The sequence below is a fragment of the Cherax quadricarinatus genome, chromosome 11, assembly GCF_038502225.1.
Source record: "Cherax quadricarinatus isolate ZL_2023a chromosome 11, ASM3850222v1, whole genome shotgun sequence".
Classification (NCBI taxonomy): domain Eukaryota; kingdom Metazoa; phylum Arthropoda; class Malacostraca; order Decapoda; family Parastacidae; genus Cherax; species Cherax quadricarinatus.
Window position 1 is genome coordinate 53,122,911 of NC_091302.1, and position 22,134 is coordinate 53,145,044.

A 22,134-nucleotide genomic window follows, 5' to 3' on the forward strand; every position below is an offset into this window, starting at 1 on the left:
CTTAGCTGTGGCTAGTCTTAAGGTTCTAGCTGTGTACCTCCTAGCATAAATTACATTGTCTTGCCTTTAGCATGTGACTAGTCCTTCATGGACAGTGTCTCACAACAGTAATAACAGTGTCTCACAACAGTAAAAAGAGTGTCTCACAACAGTGTCTCACAACAGTAATAACAGTGTCTCACAACAGTAACAACAGTGTCCCACAACAGTAACAACAGTGTCTCACAACAGTAACAACAGTGTCCCACAACAGTAACAACAGTGTCCCACAACAGGAACAAGAGTGTCCCACAGCAGGAACAACAGTGTCCCACAACAGTAACAACAGTGTTCCACAACAGTAACAGCAGTGTTCCACAACAGCAACAACAGTGTCCCACAACAGTAAAAAGAGTGTCCCACAACAGGAACAAGAGTGTCCCACAGCAGGAACAACAGTGTCCCACAACAGTAAGAACAGTGTCCCACAGCAGAGCGGTCAGAGTGGAGGTTGTAGGTTGAAGCGCCATTCTCAAGAGCCACTTGATGCTTGAGGAGTCGAGAGTTGGGGGCCCCTCATTCAGGGTCCTCGCAGGTGGCCCACACTAGTACACCTTTTTTTTTCCTTTTGGTACGCTGTTCACCACACTACTACCAACACCCTCAAACACCCTCGGTAACCAACACACAGAAGACCTGATGGCATCCCTCAGTCCTAACTTCGGGGAATCTTTCCCTTGAGATTCTGGATTCCTTCTCCGGCGAGATAAATTGTTGCATACATGGTCGTTGAACCTTGTCGAGGCCCTGGAAGGGTTCACTTGTCCGTGGTTCAAGTCTGGTAACCCTGAAGGCTCTCCCTTCAAGGCTATAAGTGGCTAACCCCTCGTTAGCTTCTGTCTGCTCGACCCTCCAGCTAACACTTGCACCTCTCCTACCCTCCTTGTGCTCTTAACTCACCAGAGCTCTTAACACCGGTCACAGCTAGCACACTAGTAACCCCGTCACAGCTAGCACACTAGTAACCCCGTCACAGCTAGCACACTAGTAACCCCGTCACAGCTAGCACACCAGTAACACCGTCACAGCTAGCACACCAGTATCCCGGTCACAGCTAGCACACCAGTAACACCGTCACAGCTAGCACACCAGTAACACCGTCAGGGTTAGCACACCAGTAACCCGGTCACAGCTAGCACACCAGTAACCCCGTCACAGCTAGCACACCAGTAACCCCGTCACAGCTAGCACACCAGTAACCCAGTCACAGCTAGCACACCAGTAACACCGTCACAGCTAGCACACCAGTATCCCGGTCACAGCTAGCACACCAGTAACACCGTCACAGCTAGCACACCAGTAACACCGTCAGGGTTAGCACACCAGTAACCCGGTCACAGCTAGCACACCAGTAACCCCGTCACAGCTAGCACACCAGTAACCCCGTTACAGCTACCACACCAGTAACCGCGTCACAGCTAGCACACTAGCAACCCCGTGACATTTAGCACACTAGTAACCCCGTCACAGCTAGCACAACAGTAACCCCGTCAGAGCTAGCACACCAGTAACCCCGTCACAGCTAGCACACCAGTAACCCCGTCACACCTAGCACACCAGTAATCCCGTCACACCTAGCACACCAGTAACCCCGTCACATCTAGTACACCAGTAACCCCGTCACACCTAGCACACCAGTAACCCCGTCACACCTAGCACACTAGTAACCCCGTCACAGCTAGCACACCAGTAACCCCGTCACAGCTAGCACACCAGTAACCCCGTCACAGCTAGCACACTAGTAACCCCGTGACACCTAGCACACCAGTAACCCCGTCACAGCTAGCACACCAGTAACCCCGTCACAGCTAGCACACCAGTAATCCCGCCACAGCTAGCACACTAGTAACTCCGTCACAGCTAGCACACTAGTAACCCGTCACAGCTAGCACACCAGTAACCCCGCCACACCTAGCACACCAGTAACCCGTCACATCAAGTACACACCAGTAACATCGTCACATCTAGTACACACCAGTAACCCCGTCACATCTAGTACACACCAGTAACTCCGTCACATCTAGTACACACCAGTAACTCCGTCACATCTGGTACACACCAGTAACCCCGTCACATCCAGTACACACCAGTAACTCCGTCACATCTGGTACACACCAGTAACCCCGTCACATCCAGTACACACCAGTAACTCCGTCACATCTGGTACACACCAGTAACCCCGTCACATCTAACTCCGTCACATCTGGTACACACCAGTAACCCCGTACACACCAGTAACCCCGTCACATCCAGTACACACCAGTAACTCCGTCACATCTGGTACACACCAGTAACCCCGTCACATCCAGTACACACCAGTAACTCCGTCACATCTGGTACACACCAGTAACCCCGTCACATCCAGTAACTCCGTCACATCTGGTACACACCAGTAACTCCGTCACATCTAGTACACACCAGTAACTCCGTCACATCTGGTACACACCAGTAACTCCGTCACATCCAGTACACACCAGTAACTCCGTCACATCTGGTACACACCAGTAACTCCGTCACATCCAGTACACACCAGTAACTCCGTCACATCTGGTACACACCAGTAACTCCGTCACATCTGGTACACACCAGTAACTCCGTCACATCTGGTACACACCAGTAACTCCGTCACATCTAGTACACACCAGTAACTCCGTCACATCCAGTACACACCAGTAACTCCGTCACATCTGGTACACACCAGTAACTCCGTCACATCCAGTACACACCAGTAACTCCGTCACATCTGGTACACACCAGTAACTCCGTCACATCTGGTACACACCAGTAACTCCGTCACATCTGGTACACACCAGTAACTCCGTCACATCTGGTACACACCAGTAACTCCGTCACATCTGGTACACACCAGTAACTCCGTCACATCTAGTACACACCAGTAACTCCGTCACATCTAGTACACACCAGTAACTCCGTCACATCTAGTACACACCAGTAACTCCGTTACATCTGGTACACACCAGTAACTCCGTCACATCTAGTAAACACCAGTAGCGCACTCAGGCTGAAATATTTCTCATTATGTAATACGCTATCCACAAGTATATAAACATTTCTCATTATGTAATACGCTACCCACAAGTACATAAATATTTCTCATTATGTAATACGCTACCCACAAGTACATAAATATTTCTCATTATGTAATACGCTACCCACAAGTACATAAATATTTCTCATTATGTAATACGCTATCCACAAGTACATAAATATTTCTCATTATGTAATACGCTACCCACAAGTACATAAATATTTCTCATTATGTAATACGCTATCCACAAGTACATAAATATTTCTCATTATGTAATACGCTACCCACAAGTACATAAATATTTCTCATTATGTAATACGCTACCCACAAGTATATAAATATTTCTCATTATGTAATACGCTACCCACAAGTATATAAATATTTCTCATTATGTAATACGCTACCCACAAGTATATAAATATTTCTCATTATGTAATACGCTACCCACAAGTATATAAATATTTCTCATTATGTAATACGCTACCCACAAGTACATAAATATTTCTCATTATGTAATACGCTATCCACAAGTACATAAATATTTCTCATTATGTAATACGCTATCCACAAGTACATAAATATTTCTCATTATGTAATACGCTACCCACAAGTATATAAATATTTCTCATTATGTAATACGCTACCCACAAGTACATAAATATTTCTCATTATGTAATACGCTACCCACAAGTATATAAATATTTCTCATTATGTAACACGCTACCCACAAGTATATAAATATTTCTCATTATGTAATACGCTACCCACAAGTATATAAATATTTCTCATTATGTAATACGCTACCCACAAGTACATAAATATTTCTCATTATGTAATACGCTACCCACAAGTACATAAATAAGAAACATGTGGATCAGTTAGGTAACTTTACTGTCGATAGTCAGGTGTTGTACAAGTCATCAGGTGTAATTATAATTTAACTACAAAGTGTTGCAGCCTTTCTGCTGTGATCTCCATTCTTCATTTTATTCTACAATCTCGTCTTGAGTCATTCAAGTCTTGGAATTCCTTCATACGAACGTAAGAATGAGGGAGCGCTGCCGCAGGTCAGCTGGCTCAGAGTACCTAGTGGCTTGGTTCAAATGCAGTATTTTTTTCACTAATTCTTCTGTCCTCAGGTCTGATGTTGTCTTCGTGTCCTGTTTCTTGTGTTAATCCTGTCATACTGAAGGTTTTATTTGGGTTACTGCCTCTCCTTCCTGATTTTTGTATGGGAAACAGTGTTTCAGAACAAGACTGGTTAAGTTGCCGATCAACCAGTCTAATATACTGGTTGATTGGTTTCTGTTCGTGTCTGCTGCAGTGCTCTGACTGTGTGCTGCAGTGCTCTGACTGTGTGCTGCAGTTCTGTGACTGTGTGCTGCAGTTCTGTGACTGTGTGCTGCAGTTCTGTGACTGTGTGCTGCAGTGCTCTGACTGTGTGCTGCAGTTCTGTGACTGTGTGCTGCAGTTCTGTGACTGTGTGCTGCAGTGCTCTGACTGTGTGCTGCAGTTCTGTGACTGTGTGCTGCAGTTCTGTGACTGTGTGCTGCAGTTCTGTGACTGTGTGCTGCAGTTCTGTGACTGTGTGCTGCAGTTCTGTGACTGTGTGCTGCAGTTCTGTGACTGTGTGCTGCAGTTCTGTGGCTGTGTGCTGCAGTGCTCTGACTGTGTGCTGCAGTTCTGTGACTGTGTGCTGCAGTTCTGTGACTGTGTGCTGCAGTGCTCTGACTGTGTGCTGCAGTTCTGTGACTGTGTGCTGCAGTTCTGTGACTGTGTGCTGCAGTTCTGTGACTGTGTGCTGCAGTTCTGTGACTGTGTGCTGCAGTTCTGTGACTGTGTGCTGCAGTTCTGTGACTGTGTGCTGCAGTTCTGTGACTGTGTGCTGCAGTTCTGTGACTGTGTGCTGCAGTTCTGTGACTGTGTGCTGCAGTTCTGTGACTGTGTGCTGCAGTTCTGTGACTGTGTGCTGCAGTTCTGTGACTGTGTGCTGCAGTGCTCTGACTGTGTGCTGCAGTTCTGTGACTGTGTGCTGCAGTTCTGTGACTGTGTGCTGCAGTTCTGTGACTGTGTGCTGCAGTTCTGTGACTGTGTGCTGCAGTTCTGTGACTGTGTGCTGCAGTTCTGTGACTGTGTGCTGCAGTTCTGTGACTGTGTGCTGCAGTTCTTTGACTGTGTGCTGCAGTTCTGTGACTGTGTGCTGCAGTTCTGTGACTGTGTGCTGCAGTTCTGTGACTGTGTGCTGCAGTTCTGTGACTGTGTGCTGCAGTTCTGTGACTGTGTACTGCAGTTCTGTGACTGTGTGCTGGAGTTCTGTGACTGTGTGCTGCAGTTCTTTGAATGTGTGCTGCAGTTCTGTGACTGTGTGCTGCAGTTCTGTGACTGTGTGCTGCAGTTCTGTGACTGTGTGCTGCAGTTCTTTGACTGTGTGCTGCAGTTCTGTGACTGTGTGCTGCAGTTCTGTGACTGTGTACTACAGTTCTGTGACTGTGTGCTGCAGTTCTGTGACTGTGTGCTGCAGTTCTGTGACTGTGTGCTGCAGTTCTGTGACTGTGTACTGCAGTTCTGTGACTGTGTGCCTCAGTTCTGTGACTGTGTGCTGCAGTTCTTTGACTGTGTGCTGCAGTTCTGTGACTGTGTGCTGCAGTTCTGTGACTGTGTGCTGCAGTTCTGTGACTGTGTGCTGCAGTTCTGTGACTGTGTGCTGCAGTTCTGTGACTGTGTACTGCAGTTCTGTGACTGTGTACTGAAGTTCTGTGACTGTGTGCTGCAAGTCTGAGACTGTGTGCTGCAGTACTGTACTGTGTACTGCAGTTCTGTGACTGTGTGCTGCAAGTCTGTGACCGTGTGCTGCAGTTCTGTGAATGTGTGCTGCAGTTCTTTGACTATGTGCTCCAGTTCTGTGACTGTGTGCTGCAGTTCTGTGACTGTGTGCTGCAGTTCTGTGACTGTGTGCTGCAGTTCTGTGACTGTGTGCTGCAGTTCTGTGACTGTGTGCTGCAGTTCTGTGACTGTGTGCTGAAGTTCTTTGACTGTGTGCTGCAGTTCTGTGACTGTGTGCTGCAGTTCTGTGACTGTGTGCTGCAGTTCTTTGACTGTGTGCTGCAGTTCTGTGACTGTGTGCTGCAGTTCTGTGACTGTGTGCTGCAGTTCTGTGACTGTGTGCTGCAGTTCTGTGACTGTGTGCTGCAGTTCTGAGACCGTGTGCTGCAGTTCTGTGACTGTGTGCTGCAGTTCTGTGACTGTGTGCTGCAGTTCTGTGACTGTGTGCTGCAGTTCTGTGACTGTGTGCTGCAGTTCTGTGACTGTGTGCTGCAGTTCTGAGACCGTGTGCTGTGGTTCTGTGACTACTGCAATTCTGTGACTGCTGTAGTTCTGTGACTGCTGTGGTTCTGTGACTGCTGTAGTTCTGTGACTGCTGTGGTTCTGTGACTGCTGTAGTTCTGTGACAGGTAAAACTGGCCAGTTAGCAAGAACTCATTTAATATTTACTCTTATACTTTTAAAGATATATTTTTTCATTAATGTTAATGTAAAAAGTAATAATTTTGTATCAAAAGAACCTTAGAAAACTTACCTGACCTTATTATAACAAGCGCAATTTAATTTAGTCTAATCCAACTAAATATAATTTAGGTAAGTTTACGATAATTTAATACTAAACTAACACAATGAAATATATTTTTTTCGTTAGATGCAGAATGATTTTTGCAAAACTATTACATACAAAAATTTTCGCTTGCCTTATTCGGCAAGAAGATCGTTGCTATTTAAGCCAAAATCGCAAAGTTTTACCTATATATAATGTGTGCGTATAGGCATAACGATAGTTTTAAAAAATTTCCCAGAAATCAAAATTGGTTCCCAAAGAGGCTGGGCGGCCAGACTCAAGGGCACCAACGAAAATCTGGCTGGACAAAAGCGAAGGCACATTTTTTGGTGAGGTGACGTTCCCACGCCTGGTGGCTGAGAAGCCACCAATAGCGCCCACCAAGTCAGAAGACACTCTTGTCTGGCCGCTTTTATCTCCCCTCCAGAGACTCCTTAGCTGGTAACTTGATGCTTCACGACCCCTGGAAGATGCTCTTAACGCACCGGATGAAGAAGAGGATGCTGTGAATGGAAGAGATGCGGTATTGTTAACGAACAGATAAATAAACGAGCAAATAAATAAAGTTATACGTAGATGTTAGACATACAATTTTTTATAATGATCTTAAGGGCACACAGGTGTTATGGGCACACAGGTGTTATGGGCACACAGGTGTTATGGGCACACAGGTGTTATGGGCACACTGGTGTTATGGGCACAGAGGTGTTATGGGCACACAGGTGTTATGGGCACACAGGTGTTATGGGCACAGAGGTGTTATGAGCACACTGGCGTTATGGGCACACAGGTGTTATGGGCACACTGGTGTTATGGGCACACAGGTGTTATGGGCACACTAGTGTTATGGGCACACTGGTGTTATGGGCACACAGGTGTTATGGGCGCACAGGTGTTATGGGCACACAGGTGTTATGGACACACAGGTGTTATAGACACACTGGTGCTATGGACACACAGATGTTATGGACACACAGGTGTTATGGACACACTGGTGCTATGGGCACACAGATGTTATTGACACACAGGTGTTATAGACACACAGGTGTTATGGGCTGGGTTGTAGCCTCCTGGTCCAACATAACCAGGTTTGTAGCTTCCTGGTCCAACATAACCAGGGTTGTAGCCTCCTGATCCAACACAGCCAGGGTTGTAGCCTCTTGGTCCAACACAGCCAGGGTTGTAGCCTCTTGGTCCAACACAACCAGGGTTGTAGCCTCCTGTTCCAACACAGCCAGGGTTGTAGCCTCCTGGCCCAACACACCCTGGGTTGTAGCCTCTTGGTCCAACACAGCCAGGGTTGTAGCCTTCTGATCCAACACAGCCAGGGTTGTAGCCTCCGGGTCCAACACAGCCAGGGTTGTAGCCTCCTGGTCCAACACAGCCAGGGTTGTAGCCTCCTGGTCCAACACAGCCAGGGTTGTAGCCTCCTGGTCCAACACAGCCAGGGTTGTAGCCTCCCGGTCGAACACAGCCAGGGTTGTAGCCTCCTGGTCCAACACAGCCAGGGTTGTAGCCTCCTGATCCAACACAGCCAGGGTTGTAGCCTCCTGGTCCAACACAGCCTGGGTTGTAGCCTCCTGGTCCAACACTGCCTGGGTTGTAGCCTCTTGGTCCAACACAGCCAGGGTTGTAGCCTTCTGGTCCAACACAGCCTGGGTTGTAGCCTCCTGGTCCAACATAGCCAGGGTTGTAGCCTCCTGGTCCAACACAGCCAGGGATGTAGCCTCCTCGTCCAACACAGCCAGGGTTGTAGCCTCTGGTCCAACATAGCCAGGGTTGTAGCCTCCTGGTCCAACACATCCAGGGTTGTAGCCTCCTGGTCCAACACAGCCTGAGTTGTAGCCTCCTGGTCCAACACAGCCAGGGATGTAGCCTCCTGGTCCAACACAGCCAGGGTTGTAACCTCCTGGTCCAACACAGCCAGGGTTGTAGTCTCCTGGTCCAACACAGCCAGGGTTGTAGCCTCCTGGTCCAACACAGCCAGGGTTGTAGCCTCCTGGTCCAACACAGCCAGGGTTGTAGCCTCCTGGTCCAACACATCCAGGGTTATAGCCTCCTGGTCCAACACAGCCAGGGTTGTAACCTCCTGGTCCAACACAGCCAGGGTTGTAGCCTCCTGGTCCAACACAGCCAGGGTTGTAGCCTCCTGGTCCAACACAGCCTGGGTTGTAGCCTCCTGGTCCAACACTGCCTGGGTTGTAGCCTCTTGGTCCAACACAGCAAGGGTTGTAGCCTTCTGGTCCAACACAGCCTGGGTTGTAGCCTCCTGGTCCAACATAGCCAGGGTTGTAGCCTCCTGGTCCAACACAGCCAGGGATGTAGCCTCCTGGTCCAACACAGCCAGGGTTGTAGCCTCTGGTCCAACATAGCCAGGGTTGTAGCCTCCTGGTCCAACACATCCAGGGTTGTAGCCTCCTGGTCCAACACAGCCTGGGTTGTAGCCTCCTGGTCCAACACAGCCAGGGATGTAGCCTCCTGGTCCAACACAGCCAGGGTTGTAACCTCCTGGTCCAACACAGCCAGGGTTGTAGTCTCCTGGTCCAACACAGCCTGGGTTGTAGCCTCCTGGTCCAACACAGCCAGGGTTGTAGCCTCCTGGTCCAACACAGCCAGGGTTGTAGCCTCCTGGTCCAACACATCCAGGGTTATAGCCTCCTGGTCCAACACAGCCAGGGTCCAGGGTTATAGCCTCCTGGTCCAACACAGCCAGGGTTGTAACCTCCTGGTCCAACACAGCCAGGGTTGTAGCCTCCTGGTCCAACACAGCCAGGGTTGTAGCCTCCTGGTCCAACACAGCCAGGGTTGTAGCCTCCTGGTCCAACACATCCAGGGTTATAGCCTCCTGGTCCAACACAGCCAGGGTTGTAACCTCCTGGTCCAACACAGCCAGGGTTGTAGCCTCCTGGTCCAACACAGCCAGGGTTGTAGCCTCCTGGTCCAACACAGCCAGGGTTGTAGCCTCCTGGTCCAACACATCCAGGGATGTAGCCTCCTGGTCCAACACATCCAGGGTTGTAGCCTCCTGGTCCAACACAGCCAGGGTTGTAACCTCCTGGTCCAACACAGCCAGGGTTGTAGCCTCCTGGTCCAACACAGCCAGGGTTGTAGCCTCCTGGACCAACACAGCCAGGGTTGTAGCCTCCTGGTCCAACACAGCCAGGGATATAGCCTCTTGGTCCAACACATCCAGGGTTGTAGCCTCCTGGTCCAACACAGCCAGGGTTGTAACCTCCTGGTCCAACACAGCCAGGGTTGTAGCCTCCTTGTCCAACACAGCCAGGGTTGTAGCCTCCTGGTCCAACACAGCCAGGGTTGTAGCCTCCTTGTCCAACACAGCCAGGGTTGTAGCCTCCTGGTCCAACACAGCCAGGGATGTAGCCTCCTGGTCCAACACAGCCAGGGATGTAGCCTCCTGGTCCAACACAGCCAGGGATGTAGCCTCCTGGTCCAACACAGCCAGGGATGTAGCCTCCTGGTCCAACACAGCCAGGGATGTAGCCTCCTGGTCCAACACAGCCAGGGATGTAGCCTCCTGGTCCAACACAGCCAGGGATGTAGCCTCCTGGTCCAGCACTGGTTACCTCAGACAATATTACTGGGGGTCGGATAAGTGTGTACCTGATGAGTGAAACTCTTCAAGTTTGATTTCCTCCCAGGATGGCATTGTTGTGGTGGCCCGACCAGTGGTCCTGAGGAGGGGTTTCAAGAGGCAGTGGTCCAGAGTGGGTCTATCCAAGGCAGTGGTCCTGGGGGATGTACAGGAGTGGTCCTGGAGGGATGTACAGAGTGGTCCTGGGGGGTGCACAAGAGTGGTCCTGGAGGTCTACAAGATTGGTCCAAGAGTGTCTCACAACAGTAATAACAGTGTCTCACAACACAATAACAGTGTCTCACAACAGTAATAACAGTGTCCTACAACATTAACAACAGTGTCTCACAACAGTAACAACAGTATCCCAAACAGTAACAACAGTGTCCCACAACAGGAACAAGAGTGTCCCACAGCAGGAACAACAGTGTCCCACAACAGTGTCAACAGTGTTCCACAACAGTAACAACAGTGTTCCACAACAGCAACAACAGCGTCCCACAACAGTAACAACAGTGTCCCACATATTCATCAATAAATTACTGAGGCTTAAATACCTAGAGAATCATTAAGCTAAATAAACCCAGATTCGTGACTTATTTCCACCGAGGTCCACAATAGTCTGCTAACACCCAGGTACCTACTTACTACTAGGTCAGGATGGGCAGCAGCAGACACACGCCCTGGATTTAACTCGAGCCAGTCTGTTGTGAGTCATAGGTATCACTGTTGTGGTGAGTATCTCTGAGAGGACTGAAAAAATATAGGTCAGCCAAAACTAGGACATATCTACTAGCAAAATTTTCGACCCTGAGTTCGAAAAGTGTCATGCTATTTTGTCAGCGATGTATCTATATATATATATATATATATATATATATATATATATATATATATATATATATATATATATATTGGTTAACAAAAAAGATGGGTTGGTAGGGGAATAGGAATATTCAAAATATTTTTCCTCGACGCCTTTTTATCCACTTCTGGGAGGCTGTGGGTCTCAGATTTTGCACCGGAAGTGGACCTCCATCTTAACAAAAAATATATAAATGTTGAAAAACCGTGTGGAAATGCATGAAGTTCCGGTGTAAAGCAAAGATTTTCAAGGCTGTTTGCGACAGCATTGACTAGTCTTAGGGTTTGTAGAAATTACCCATAATACGTGCTCTCTCTCTCTCTGTCTGTCTGTCTGTCTCTCTCTCTCTCTCACTCACTCCCTCAGACACATCTTGAGTGGCTGTGTCTTGATAGGGGTCTCAGTATTGTTCAAGCCAGTCCGGCCATGAATTGACGACCGTTGAAAGTTGCTACATGGTTGAGGGTGCTTCTCTCTAGTGCCATTCAACCAGTGTATTTACATACCTCAACTCTGGTCCCTCACCGCTGCTCTGGGGTTCACAACCACGCAGTAAATGGGACTTGTTACCCCCGGTGGACTTTGTGATTCGATGAAAAAGGCGATATAGATTTTTGTGTTGCATTCGCATAATGGGGGTAACATTGTCTGGTGATTAATGGGTATCAGATGGGGGTGGTGGGAAAGATTAACGGTTGGTTCATTACTTATAAACAATGGGGAGGAGGGGGAAGAGGGGAAGGAGGGGAGGAGGGGGAGAAGGGGAAGGAGGGGGTGGTTGGTTTGAAACTCTGGACTGGAGACCCAGGGAAGGAAGTAGACACCCTGATCTTCTAAAGCATGGAACAAGTGTGCTCTAAAGTTCTTCAAAGAGCTGGGTGAAAAGCTCATCATAGAAACCAAGAACCACAGGGCGACCAGCTTCCTCTTTCAGAGACTCAGTGTTGCGATCCAGAGAGGAAATGCCTGTAGCATTCTGGGCACGCGGACCACCGCCGGGGAGCTGGACGAAGTATTCGATATGTAGCTCTGAGTTGCTATCTAGGTTGTTTTACTTTCTATTGTATTTTTGTGAATGTTTTGTCAATGTATTTTGTCTTTAAATAATATATATATATATATATATATATATATATATATATATATATATATATATATATATATATATATATATAAACAGTGATCTCTGGCTGAAGGAGACTCGAACCTACGAACCTTGGAACAAGGTACGCAGTGCTTTACCAATCTACCAACACTGGACAATACCTTGGCGTGTAGCTAGCGCTACATTGATCCAAGGCAGCCAGCTTTCAGGAAGAAAGCTTACAGCTTTTCATCTCATCCCCTGCATGCATCAGCCTTCCTAGAGATATTAACAATACAAGGAATTCGCAAGAGCAGGCGAAATATACACAAACACTGATCTCTGGCTGAAGGAGACTCGAACCTCGTAGGTTCGAGTCTCTTTCAGCCAGAGATCAGTGTTTATATATATATATATATATATATATATATATATATATATATATATATATATATATATATATATATATTTTATATATATTTTTCTTTTAACAGCGAAATTTTCAGAATTTCTCGTATTTTCTCTCTTGTGTCACGTTTCTTCAACTTTCCTCTTCCTAAGTTATCACATTTGTATCCTCGTGTCTGTGTTGTTCGCGTCTCTGGTGAGACTGTGGGTTGACTCGCGTCTTATACAAGTACCTGAGGAACTTAGCAACACGTCAGTGTTGACGTGCTGACAGAAGCTGGACTCCCCTTCCTCGAATCAAAACTATATGCCTCTCATACCCCAGGTATTGTATGTCTCCTGTGACTCTCCCATGAATTTAATAATAATAACTTAAAAAACATTATTATTATTATTATTACTATCACTATAATAATAATTATAATAATAATAATATTATTATTATTATTATTATTATTATTATTATTATTATTATTATTATTATTATTGTTATTATTATTATCATTATTATTATTATTATTATTATTATTATTATTATTATTATTATTATCATTATTATTATTATTATTATTACTATAACTGGTAGTTGGTTTTGTCTTGCAGTAAAACACAGTAAAACACAATAAAACACAGTAAAACACAATAAAACACAGTAAAACACAATAAAACACAGTAAAACACAATAAAACACAGTAAAACACAATAAAACACAGTAAAACACAGTAAAGCACAGTAAAACACAATAAAACACAGTAAAACAAGTAAAACACAGTAAAACACAATAAAACACAATAAAACACAGTAAAACACAGTAAAACACAGTAAAACACAGTAAAACACAGTAAAACACAATAAAACACAGTAAAACACAGTAAAACACAGTAAAACACAGTAAAACACAATAAAACACAGTAAAACACAGTAAAACACAGTAAAACACAATAAAACACAGTAAAACACAATAAAACACAATAAAACACAGCAAAACACAGTAAAACACAGTAAAACACAATAAAACACAGTAAAACACTCAAAACTTAACTTTCTGACCTTTTACGTGTGCTATTATATTATTTACAAGTAAAGAGAAGAATAAGGAATTAAAACAGAGATGAAAAAATTCTCCCAGACAACAGTGATTAATTTTTCAAGACTCAAATTACTGAGAATTCCAAGAGTCTTGTTGTGGTCCCAGCTGGTTGACCATGCAGTGGTCCCAGCTGGTTGGCCATGCAGTGGTCCCAGCTGGTTGGCCATGCAGTGGTCCCAGCTGGTTGGCCATGCAGTGGTCCCAGCTGGTTGGCCATGCAGTGGTCCCAGCTGGTTGGCCATGCAGTGGTCCCAGCTGGTTGACCATGCAGTGGTCCCAGCTGGTTGACCATGCAGTGGTCCCAGCTGGTTCACCATGCAGTGGTCCCAGCTGGTTGACCATGCAGTGGTCCCAGCTGGTTCACCACGCAGTGGTCCCAGCTGGTTCACCACGCAGTAGTCCCAGGTGGTTCACCATGCACTGGTCCCAGGTGGTTCACCATGCAGTGGTCCCAGGTGGTTCACCATGCAGTGGTCCCAGGTGGTTCACCATGCAGTGGTCCCAGGTGGTTGACCATGCAGTGGTCCCACCTGGTCCACCATGCAGTGGTCCCAGGTGGTTCACCATGCAGTGGTCCCAGGTGGTTCACCATGCAGTGGTCCCAGGTAGTTCACCATGCAGTGGTCCCAGCTGGTTCACCATGCAGTGGTCCCAGCTGGTTCACCATGCAGTGGTCCCAGGTGGTTCACCATGCAGTGGTCCCAGGTGATTCACCATGCAGTGGTTCCAGGTGGTTCACCATGCAGTGGTCCAAGCTGGTTCACCATGCAGTGGTCCCAGGTGGTTCACCATGCAGTGGTCCCAGCTGGTTCACCATGCAGTGGTCCCAGCTGGTTCACCATGCAGTGGTCCCAGCTGGTTGACCATGCAGTGGTCCCAGCTGGTTCACCATGCAGTGGTGCCAGATGGTTCACCATGCAGTGGCCCCAGCTAGTTCAACATGCAGTGGTCCCAGCTGGTTGACCATGCAGTGGTCCCAGCTGGTTCACCATGCAATGGTCCCAGCTGCTTCACCAAGCAGTGGTCCCAGCTGCTTCACCATGCAGTGGTCCCAGCTGGTTCACCATGCAGTGGTCCCAGCTGGTTCACCATGCAGTGGTCCCAACTGGTTCACCATGCAGTGGTCCCAGCTGGTTCACCATGCAGTGGTCCCAGCTGGTTCACATGCAGTGGTCCCAGCTGGTTCACCATGCAGTGGTCCCAGCTGGTTCTCCATGCAGTGGCTCCAGCTGGTTCACCATGCAGTGGTCCCAGGTGGTTGACCATGCAGTGGTCCCAGGTGGTTCACCATGCAGTGGTCCCAGGTGGTTGACCATGCAGTGGTCCCAGGTGGTTGACCATGCAGTGGTCCCAGCTGGTCCACCATGCAGTGGTCCCAGGTGGTTCACCATGCAGTGGTCCCAGGTGGTTCACCATGCAGTGGTCACAGGTAGTTCACCATGCAGTGGTCCAAGCTGGTTCACCATGCAGTGGTCCCAGCTGGTTCACCATGCAGTGGTCCCAGGTGGTTCACCATGCAGTGGTCCCAGGTGATTCACCATGCAGTGGTTCCAGGTGGTTCACCATGCAGTGGACCAAGCTGGTTCACCATGCAGTGGTCCCAGGTGGTTCACCATGCAGTGGTCCCAGCTGGCTCACCATGCAGTGGTCCCAGCTGGTTCATCATGCAGTGGTCCCAGCTGGTTGACCATGCAGTGGTCCCAGCTGGTTCACCATGCAGTGGTACCAGCTGGTTCACCATGCAGTGGTAGTTCACCATGCAGTGGTCCCAGCTGGTTGACCATGCAGTGGTCCCAGCTGGTTCACCATGCAATGGTCCCAGCTGCTTCACCAAGCAGTGGTCCCAGGTGGTTCACCATGCAGTGGTCCCAGCTGGTTCACCATGCAATGGTCCCAGCTGCTTCACCAAGCAGTGGTCCCAGCTGGTTGACCATGCAGTGGTCCCAGCTGGTTGGCCATGCAGTGGTCCCAGCTGGTTGACCATGCAGTGGTCTCAGCTGGTTGGCCATGCAGTGGTCCCAGCTGGTTGACCATGCAGTGGTCCCAGCTGGTTGGCCATGCAGTGGTCCCAGCTGATTGACCATGCAGCGGTCCCAGCTGGTTGACCATGCAGTGGTCCCAGCTGGTTGACCATGCAGTGGTCCCAGCTGGTTGACCATGCAGTGGTCCCAGCTGGTTGACCATGCAGTGGTCCCAGCTGGTTGACCATGCAGTGGTCCCAGCTGGTTGACCATGCAGTGGTCCCAGGAGGTTCACCATGCAGTGGTCCCAGGTGGTTCACCATGCAGTGGTCCCAGCTGGTTCACCATGCAGTGGTCCCAGCTGGTTCACCATGCAGTGGTCCCAGCTGGTTCACCATGCAGTGATTCCAGCTGGTTCACCATGCAGTGGTCCCAGCTGGTTCATCATGCAGTGGTCCCAGCTGGTTCATCATGCAGTGGTCCCAGCTGGTTCACCATGCAGAGGGCCCAGCTAGTTCACCATGCAATGGTCCCAGCTGGTTCACCAAGCAGTGGTCTCAATGGCTTCACTATGCAATGGTCCCAACTGGCTCACCATGCAGTGGTCCCAGCTGGTTCACCAAGCAGTGGTCCCAGCTGGTTCACCATGCAATGATCCCAGCTGGTTCACCATGCAGTGGTAACAGCTGGTTCACCATGCAGTAGTCCCAGCTGGTTCACCAACCATACTAGTTCCAGCTGGTTCACCAACCATGCTAGTTCCAGCTGGTTCACCAACCACCCCAGTTTCGCCCGTGGTTCACCATTCAGACGAGTCTGAGTGACACTAGTGAGGTGTAAGGGTTGGTCACAGGTTGCTGGCTAGAACAAGGCAGCTCTTGGGTCGTCTGAGGCGGTGCTGCCTTCTGTTTGAAGGCAGCCATGCGAAGATGCAGGTGGTCCGGCCTGGAGACTACAACAAGAACCAGGGTGGAGTGGAGTGGGGTGGAGTGGGGTAGAGAGGGGTGGAGTGGGTGGGTAGAAGGTGTTTAGAGTTTGAAAAAATGTGGGAGAGGGGATGGGAGGGTTGAGGAGGATGTAATGGGAATTAACTCTCCTACCCAGGTTCGTTATTTTGTTATTACTGCTTATAATGAGTTAATAACTAAGTTATGTTAGGTTAGGTTAGGTAAGGTTTGTCAGGAAACAGGACAAGCGTTTCCTGACGCGGGTCTTAGTCAGATAATGACCCACAACTGGAACGTCTGGTCATCTGATTCATATATACTGACTGCGTCAGTATATATGAGGCAGCAAGACACATAACGTAAGTGACTGCATCAGTATATGTGTCATCAGGACAGATACACAGACAATCTCTGTCTCAGGTGACAGTAACGTCCCGCAGATCAACAGCAACGACACATGAAATCGCCATAACGCGACTGTAAACAAACCAGGGAACGGATGAGAATTGAACCATCGCCAGTGTGTTGTAGCACCCCGCGTTTCCTGATTTATCTGATTAAAAACTAAACGACGGGAAGTCTGTTTGGTAAAATGACGTCAGTGCAAGTAATGGGGCATTTTAAATTGGCAACGTTTCGCTCTTCAGGAGCTTTGTCAGGCCGTTACAAACAATACAGGGACTCAGAGGGTATATAGGTATATAGTGAAGTGCAAAGCATAATATAATTGTCGTAGGTAATAGTAGTAGTACTTGTGGTAGTAGTAGTACTAGTAGTTGTGGTGGTGGTGGTAGTAGCAGTAGCAGTAGTAGTAGTAGTACTTGTGATGGTAGTAGTACTTTGGATAGTAGTAGTAGTAGTAGTATTTGTGGTAGTAGTAGTAGTAGTACTTGTGGTAGTAATAGTAGTAGTACGTGTTGTAGTAATAGTAATACTTATGACAGTAGTAGCAGTAGTAATATTTACGGTAATATTAGTTGTAATACTTGTGATAGTAGTAATAGTAGCAGCAGTAATAGGCGTAGCATTTCTCTGGACGGATGATCGACCCTTCAGCACTCTCAGTGCTGTCTGATCCCCAGGGACTGACAGCCTCACATTTAGTATACAGTCTATCAGCAATCTATGAAACATAAGATTTGCGAAGGTAATCTGCGGCGGCCGCGATCTGAGGAAGACGGACGTGAGAATTACCTCCTGTCATCAGCAGACCAAAATAAGGCATCCATTCCTTTTTTATGGCATTTTGTTGATAAAAGAGGACCTAATGAGTGGTCTTTTGTGCAAGTTGTTCCCTCACACTCAAGACTCGTGGAGAGCAAGTGTTCAGTCCGCGGCGTTGTTCACTACTCCGACTTGGAGACCATTTTGATGTAGTATCCCCTTAACTTGGAGACCATTTTGATGTAGTATCCCCTTAACTTGGAGACCATTTTGATGTAGTATCCCCTTAACTTGGAGGTCATTTTCATGTAGTATCCCCTTAACTCGGAGACCATTTTGATGTAGTATCCCCTTAACTTGGAGGTCATTTTCATGTAGTATCCCCTTAACTCGGAGACCATTTTGATGTAGTATCCCCTTAATTTGAAGACCATTTTGATGTAGTATCCCCTTAACTCGGAGACCATTTTGTTATAGTATCCCCTTAACTCGGAGACCATTTTGATGTAGTATCCCCTTAACTCGGAGACCATTTTGTTATAGTATCCCCTTAACTTGGAGACCATTTTGATGTAGTATCCCTTTAACTCGGAGACCATTTTGATGTAGTATCCCCTTAACTCTTAACTTGGAGGCCATTTTGTTGTAGTATCCCCTTGACTTAGAGACCATTTTGTTGTAGTATCCCCTCAACCTGGAGACCATTTTGTTGAAGTATACCCTCAACCTCAGTGTTGCCATAACACCCGCCCCGGGACACCTCTCCTGGCAACACCTGGCGCCACAGGTGACACTCGTACACATGTGAGCGTTTCTTGTACTCCTCAGTAACTGTGTTGCCAGACGTTTGATATTTTGTTAAAATTGTTTAGTTTTTAGGTAAATAATATCAATTAAAATAACGTTAATTAGCAACTATTTACGTATGTTAAAGTAAGATAACATTAGTTTGTGGCTAAGTTAGGTTAGGTTAAGTTAGGTTAGGTTAGGTTATGTTAAGTTTAGTTAGGTTAGGTTAAGTAAGGTTAGGTTACTTGTGGTCGCTTCCTGAGGTCTCCAAACCAGACCTACTGGCTGTTGGTGCTCGCCGCACGCAGTCCAGTTTATGCACCACAGCCTGGCTGATCAGGAAGTGTTTTATGGAATGTGTGTGACTCCCTGTTGAAGACTGCCAGGGGACTGTTGTCTATTTTTATGTTTGGTGGTGGTGGTGGTGGTGGTGGTGGTAGTGGTGTTGGTGATGGTGGTGTTGGTGATGGTGGTGATGGTGGTTTAGGTAGTGGTGGTGGTGGTGGTGGTGGTGGTAGTGGTAGTGGTGGTGCTGGTGGTGCTGGTAGTCCTGGTGGTGCTGGCGGTGCTGGTAGTCCTGGTGGTGCTGGTGGTGCTGGTAGTCCTGGTGGTGCTGGTGGTGCTGGTAGTCCTGGTGGTGCTGGTGGTACTGGTAGTCCTGGTGGTGCTGGTGGTATTACAGTACTGGAGGAAGTGGTAACGGTGGTGGGTCTAGACAGCCCCGGCCCACCACTACCACGGGTAGTCCCACTGAAAGATCCCGGGCCCAAAACTGCCAGGGGTAATCCCACTGAAAGACCCCTGGCCCACCAATACCAGGGGTAGCCCCACTGAAAGACCCCCGGCCCACCACTACCAGGGGTAACCCCACTGAGAGAGACCCCTGGCCCACCACTACCAGGGGTAGCCCCAATGAGAGACCCCTGGCCCACCTCGACCAGGGGTAGTCCCACAGAAAGACCCCCGACCCACCACTACCAGGGGTAGCCCAACTGAGAGAGACCCCTGGCCCACCACTACCAGTGGTAATCCAACTGAGGGAGGCCCCTGCCCCACCACTACCAGAGGTATTCCCACTGAAAGACCCCTGGCCCACCACTACCAGGGGTAGTCCCACTGAGAGACCCCTGGCTCACCACTACCAGGGGTAGTCCCACTGAGAGACCCCTGGCTCACCACTACCAGGGGTAGTCCCTCTGAGAGAGACCCCTGGCCCACCACTACCAGGGGTAGTCCCTCTGAGAGAGACCCCTGGCCCACCACTACCAAGGGTAGTCCCTCTGAGAGAGACCCCTGGCCCACCACTACCAAGGGTAGTCCCTCTGAGAGAGACCCCTGGCCCACCACTTCCAGGGGTAGTCCCTCTGAGAGAGACCCCTGGCCCACCACTACCAAGGGTAGTCCCTCTGAGAGACCCCTGGTAATGGCGTCAACAATGGCCTGCATACCACTTGTTTATTCGTCTCAGTGAACCTCAAAGCCACTGCAAGTTCACTCTGATCGTCATTTAGAGTTAATGTTCGCCTTTTAGCCAGACTTCTTTATCAACCGAGTCTCCTGTAGCGCCTTTGTAGCAGCTGAGTCTCCTGTAGCGCCTTTGTAGCACCTAACTCCGCTCTCCTAGGCTGGGGAAAGCACATATGTGGAATTTCATAACTATGCCACAGTTAGGAGACGTTTCGGCCCCTCCTGGACCATTATTACGTTGCGTAATGGTCCAGAACGGCCCGAAATGTTGTCACTTTTATTTTTCATTTAATGAGGGAAAAGAAAAGTTGATAAATGGTTCGGAGAATCGACAAGTTGCAAAAAAGAATTTATTATTATGGTTCGAGAAAAGAAATTTTCCGAGAGCCAGACCTGATGTTTAATACCGAAACAGTGTTTTTTAACATTTACAATCTTGTCTTCCTCATACCTCTGATATACCTTTGATGAGTTTCTCTACTCCCGGAGCCCGGCCACAGGCCAGGCTCGTCTGGTGCTTGCCAGGTCAACCAGGTTCTGACAGTTCAAACATGTTTTAAAACCTCGTTTTTAACTTTTAACTGTGATTCTCTAAGTTTTTTTTTTTTTTAAGTTCAGCCAGAGTTTGTTCTTGGCCCCAAGAGTATTGCTGGGTCACAACAGTGAAGTAATCAAGAGCCCTAAACAGGATCAAGGGCGCCACACAGGCCCTGGAGGTAGGTGTTTACCACCGAGCGGAGAGCAGTGTCGCTGGAGTTAATGTATACAGTTTAGAGGCTTAGGGAATATTGGGTCGACCAGGGCTCAGCACCATCTGTTCTTTTGCCCCTTTGGAATCCTGTCATTGTGGACTCGAAGCTCCGTTGTCAATATTTCTATTGTTTTCTCACTGTGGGGAGGTTACTCAGCTCTGGGTGGCCCCTGTCACGCTCCTCTATCAATGCGTCCCCTGAAAGTATTCCCGTTTCAGTTGTATACTATATAAATATATGAATATGTAACACCATTGAACTCTGTGTGAATCTTTTCAGAGGAGAACAGGTACTACTGTATCATGTTGTGATTCAGAGAACTGTGACATCCTCACCTATCGTTCAGAATGCAGGCACTGTACTTCCCACCTCCAGAACTGTAACATCCTCACCTATCGTTCAGAGTGCAGGCACTGTACTTCCCGCCACCTGAACTGCAACATCCTCACCCATCGTTCAGAGTGCAGGCACTGTACTTCCCACCTCCAGAACTGTAACATCCTCACCCATCGTTCAGAATGCAGGCACTGTACTTCCCACCACCAGAACTGTAACATCCCACCCATCCTTCAGAGTGTAGGCACTGTACTTCCCACCTCCAGAACTGTAACATCCCACCCATCCTTCAGAGTGCAGGCACTGTACTTCCCACATAATGAACTCAAGTTCTGCTTATTGGTGTTCTATGTATCCTTTCACATAACTTTTCACACAAGCTGTCTCTCACCACGCTAAACCCTACAAAAAAAAATCTACCTGCTGGATGTCCAAGCTCCTGCCTCTCAAAACCTCTTTCACACTATCCTTTCACCCTTCTCAGTGTCTCAACTTTCTCTGCAATGTTCTGGCATTTTCTCTCTTCAAGCTGAGCTGCTTCGATGCTAGTGAAGGGTTCTTGACCCAAGGAATTAGAATCCCCTTCCCTTTCCTTGGATCAAACCTAATTACCTTCCATTTCCCCTATGTGCTGTATGATTCATATGGGTTTAGCTCTTCCCCATGACTGTAATAATGATAATAATTATTATTATTATTATTATTATTATTATTATTATTATTATTATTATTATTATTATTATTATTATTATTATTATTATTATTATTATTATTATTATTATTATTATATCTACTAATGTTATCTGATAATAATTATAATAATTATCTCTATTATTGTTTAGAGAAGCTGAAGGCTCAGGAAGAAAGTAATCACCTTAGACAACACTCATCACCTGAGTTAGGCAATCACCGCTGCTGTCATTAACCTCCTCACCTGTAGTGACGGAGGATCGAGCCCACATTCGTTGTCCTCGTAATGGA